The 5300-nt window shown below is 46.6% G+C and overlaps 1 long non-coding RNA gene across 1 annotated transcript; it reads left to right on the forward strand.

The window, feature by feature from the left end:
* The first annotated feature begins 251 nt into the window (after positions 1–251).
* On the forward strand, positions 252–4188 carry LOC133385871 (uncharacterized). Its single transcript, XR_009762990.1, has 3 exons — positions 252–384; positions 2815–2912; positions 3361–4188. It is a non-coding gene; the product is annotated as an uncharacterized LOC133385871 (long non-coding RNA).
* The last annotated feature ends 1112 nt before the right edge of the window (positions 4189–5300 follow it).

Below are 5300 nucleotides of genomic sequence, written 5' to 3' on the forward strand. Positions count from 1 at the left end.
ATTAAGTAAGTTCACCTTTAAATGCAAACTGAATCAAATTTCTTCCCCATCCCTAGTAACCAGTATTAAAATAAGATTCAGCTGCCAGTCCAGTCAGCTTCTGTACTGGACTGGGAGGGGACACTCTCTTGCCCTTCACCTCTGGCAGTCAAATGTCTTCAGCGCTGGTTTCAGTTCCACAAATAGCAGCCTGAAGACAGAAAAACATAAGAGCCCAGCTGCATCAGAGGAAAGGCCAGTTTAGTCCAGCATTCTGTCTGGTAGTGGCCAGCCAGATACCTGTGGGAAGCCTACAAGTAGAATGAGAGAGAGAGAGAGAGAGAGAGAGAGAGAGAGAATGTACTCAAGCCCACAGTAAAGCTATATGGGTGGATGGATTTACAGGTAGGTCAAAACTCTAGGGCTCTATTGCTATGATAAAATGCGCTTGGGGGACAATTATAACATTATGTCAGTAGTTATAGTAGTTATGCCAGTAATTTTAGGCCTACCAAAAAGTGAGGAGTAGGCCAGTAACCATATCCGCAAGTGGCTCTCCCAGTGAGGTGGAGCCAAAGTGCTGGCTTCCTGGTAGTTGCAGCTGCTTACCAGGGAGTGGGAGAGGTAAGGCAGCAGCGAAGTCATGGCTGTGCAGGTGCACCAGTGGGAGCACCAGATTGGCTCCTCCAATGTGTTTGTATAGCACCAACCTTTACATTGCCTTATCTCTCCCCTTCTACTGCTGCTGGGAAATAGCTGCTGGCGAGCCACTTCTGACCATATCTGGAATGATGGGATCACTAGTTACGGATATTAAATATATGGTTGGCACTAGCTGAATTTTGATTTTGAGACCCAGACTGATCTTTTTTCTTCAGATCCCCTTCTTTGCCTTTCATATCCTTAAAGAGTTCATCGCATTCAGATTGTGACCTTTTTTTGCCAGCTTGCACCAGTCTTTGCAGCAGATAAATTTGATTCCAGAAGGGTGTTTCCTCTCTGTGGTCTCTGCCAGTAGAAGCTGGCAGAACAACAAGAAGCAATGTTGCCTTTAGTATCAGATTGCTTCTCCCTTTCACGGTCCCACATGCCCCCATTTGCTCCGAGGCAAACCTCATTTCACAGAAGTATGTACAGGTGACATGATGGCATGAACTGTGCGAGCAGTTGTGGCCACCATCTGACCTACTGCTCTGCTCCACTGCATGTTTACATATACTGCTTTTACACTTACTCCTAGTACACCCGTTACCACTTAAGCAACATAGCTGTCGTGTGTCCAGCTGACAGGGTTGCACAAATGGCACACTTTAGAGTCAACATCAACCCTTGTACTGTGAAAGATCAAGAGGGGTGGGAAGAGCAGACGATCCTTTCCTGAACACCATGCACTCAGTCACCTTTAGTGCAGAGAAAGGGAGACTCAGTCACGCATTGTTTCCTCTTTCCTGGAACCTAAGATTCTCCGAGAAGAGTTATGTAATCCTGCAATGCTACTGCTGCCCTCAAATGGGTGATGATTTGGATGTTGAAGAAAGCTCAGCTTGAGAACTGCTATTGCCAATTATCAGAGGGCCAGGCAGAAGACCAGGAAGCCCTGTCCCAACACAGGAACATCCACCTGCCAACCACCAGGTGTCAAGGAGGGGCTGAAGATGACACTGGGATGTTGCCCTTGACAGCCCAGGCCCCATCCTCACCCTTAATTAGCCATTATAATTGGACCACAGGATGTGACAAGGGCAAATAAGTGGCATATGTACCAGAGCAGACAGCTTCAGATAAGCCTGGTTGGGAACTTGGGTATAAATTCACTTTTACTACACATCCATGCTGTCTGGGGCAGATGGGAGTTGTAGATCAAAACATCTGGAAGGCACCAAGTTGAATGGCAATGGTCAAGTATAGCAGAGCTTACTTGTACCTGAGGCACTTTCAAGTCACACTTGAACAATTGCAGACTGTTTACTCTCATGCTGAATTGTTACCAAGGACTGCTGTCTGCCTTTTAAGGAAGGAGATATTTGAATCTTTATCTAAGTGTTCTGTCATGCTCAGGAAATATCTTTATTTATGTCATCTTGAGTAGTCCCTTTGCTTATGTCCACTGAGATGGAATAAACAACATGTCTGCCTTCATGAAAAGCAAGTAATTGGCTTTATGTGAGTGCCACTATTTAAACCTAGCTATCTTTGTATGATACTGGGCCTTTGGATGGCTACCTACTTCACCTTCAGCCATAGGTGCCATTTAGGAAAGGGAGGAGCCATTTACCTATCCTGTGATCCAGACCACATCATTCATTCATTGGCAATCATTTGTGGCTGAGTAAGATTGTCTTCCAAGATCAGGTCTTTAACGGTGGATCCGTAAATGACAGTGGAGGCCAATTCTAGATCCACACAGCCTCCCACAGTAAGGACATAGGTTTCCAGAGGAAAGACAGTTGCAATGAGGATTTGCTTGACATGCCTTCCACTTAGCTCGTTTGTTCCTTCTGTCCTGTACTCATGCTTCTTCAAAGTCCATAGCACCTTTGATAATAGCCGACCTCCAATTGGGACGCTCATGGGCCAAAGCTTCCTAGGTCTTGATGCTCATGTTACATTTTTGTAGATTAGCTTTAAGAACTTCTTTAAACCTCTTTTGCTGTCCACCGATATTCCGTTTTCCATCCTTAAGTTGGAAGTAAAGTAGCTGCTTTGGAAGACGGTGATCAGGCATTCAAACAACATGGCCAGTCCAGCGACGTTGATGTTGAAGGATCATTGTTTCAACACTGGTAGTCTTTGCTTCTTCCAAAATGCTAACATTAGGCCTTCTGTCTTCCCAAGTAATTTGAAGAATTTTCCGGAGGCAGCGTTGGTGGAATCTTTCAAGACGTTGGGGGTGGCGTTTATCAATGGTCCATGTTTCACAGGCGTACAGTAAGGTCAGTATTACAATGGCTTTGTAAATAAGCATTTTGGTCTCCCTGCGAATGTCCCAATCCTTGAACACTCTATGCTTCATTCGGGAGAATGTGGCACTCGCAGACCTCAGACGATGTTGAATTTCAGCGTCGATGTCAGCTTTTACAGAGAGATGGCTGCCAAGATAAGAAAAGTGATCAAAGTTCTCCAGTGTTGCACCATTAAGCTGGACTGATGGTGCTACAGAGGTACTAGTTCATACCTGTTGATGAAGCACTTTGGGTTTTTTTTATATATTAAGCGAGAGCCCAGGCTTTCCATATGCTTCTGCAAAGGCATTTAGGATAGTTTGAAGATATTTCTCTGAATGTGCAGAGACTACATTATCATTGGCATATTGAAGTTCTATGACAGAGGTTGTAATTACCTTACTGTTTACTTTTTGCCACATTACATGATCCTGAACAGCAGCCAGAACTCTTCACACTGGAAGGAACCAGCTGGATCAGGAAGACCTGTGGTGCAAGCTGTAGAGGTGCTGAGCCCAGATCCAGGCCATGATACAGAACCTGAGCTGGGGCCTGGCAGCCAACAGCCCCTTGAGTCAGAGACCCCTGAACTGGGACCCCTGGAGAAACACTACCTGAGCCAGATTCTACTAAAGAACTGCCCTATGCTCCCCGGTACCAGTGCAGGCACACACAAGGCAGTGGATGAATGAGATGTGATGGAATGCTGGGCTCCAGGCCAGATGACCTTTAAGACTCTCCAGTCTTTGGAAAGGGGGTGGAGCCTGGGAGGCATAGTCTGGCCCAATAAGCCTCAGTTGAGCGTCATACCATGCCAGAGCAAGTTGGCTGCTTGGAACTATCCAAGGTCCTGCAACACCTAGCTGCTACTGACGAACTATGGGACCCTCAGGTGTCTGTCATACCCTGTGATCAGGACAGGGCACCACATATAAATATTTCTCAGGTTATTTTGAGATATCCCACTGCTTTAGCAGCTGAACTGCCTCCCAATCCATTCTGAATCCAATTCAAAATGCTGATTTTAAGCTATAAAGACCTAAATGGCTTAGGAGCAGATTACCTGAGAGATCACCTCCTCTCATACAGGGCCGGCTCCAGGCATGACGGGGCCCTTGGGCACCACTGTGCCCTGGGCCCCTCCGCTCCCATTCTGCGATCCGCGGAAACAGCCATGGGAGGAATCGCAGGACAGGAGCTTCTGAGCCGCCCGCCGTCCCGTCCCATCCCATCCCCCCCGCTTCACCTACCTTTCTGCTTTTTTTGTGGCTGTGCACACTGCGTGCGCAGGTTTGCCATCAATCAAGATGGCGGCCGAGGTTCCCCTAAGGGGCTGAAGCCTCTGCCGCCATCTTGGTTGATGGCAGCAATGCATGCATGTAGCACTCATGCGTGCCATCAACCAAGATGGCGGCAGAGGCTTCAGCCCCTTAGGGAAACCTCGGCCGCCATCTTGATTGATTGCAAACTGCAAAAAACAGCGGAGAAAAAGGTAAGTGAAGCGGGGGGGATGCGGGTGGTTCGGAAGCTCTTGTCCCGCGATCCGCAGCTCCTGTCCTGCTTCCACGGATCACGGAAGGAGAGCGGAGGGCCCTCTGTAGCTCCAGGGGCCCTCGGGACAGTGCCCAACCTGGCCACCCTTTAGAACTGGCCCTGCTCTCATATATGCCTACCCAAATCTTAAGATCCTTTTTGGAGGCACTATTCCATGTGCCCATGCCAAGTAAAGTGAGGTGGGTGGATACCAAGGAGAGGGCCTTTTTGGCAGTGGCCCCTTGGTTATGGAATAACTTCCTCAGAGAAGCTCACTAGGGACCTTCTTGGTGGTCTTTTTTGCACAAAGCCCATTTTATTTACCCAGACTTTTAAACTACGTTTTCAGATAATTCCGTAGTAACCAACATAACAGTTCTGCAACCTCAAGAATTTATCTGTTACTTGGACAATTGTACGAATTTTGTATGAATTTCAAAAAGCCATTTGCAGCAACATACATTAAGAGCAGAGCTTGGAAAAGTTACTTTTTTAAACTACAGCTCCCATCAGCCCCAGCCAGCATGGCCACTGGATTGGGCTGATGGGAACTGTAGTTCAAAAAAGTAACTTTTCCAAGCTCTGATTAAGAGCTAATGTTTTATGGGTAAGTGTCAAACTTGTGGTGATCGTTATTAGAAACTCTGGAAAAAAGGTTTTCTGGCAAATGACCTATGACCAACATAACATGACCAACATAACATGTGACAATTCATTATCAGACACCCACAAATAATTGCCTCCAAAGCAAGACCTTTGGGAGAAAGGGTGGGAAATAAATTTAATAATAAATACCTTGTGCATATAACACTTTTCTATGCATTCACAAGTTGCAGGTCAGCATCA

This window comes from Rhineura floridana, chromosome 5, assembly GCF_030035675.1.
Source record: "Rhineura floridana isolate rRhiFlo1 chromosome 5, rRhiFlo1.hap2, whole genome shotgun sequence".
In the NCBI taxonomy this organism is placed as follows: domain Eukaryota; kingdom Metazoa; phylum Chordata; class Lepidosauria; order Squamata; family Rhineuridae; genus Rhineura; species Rhineura floridana.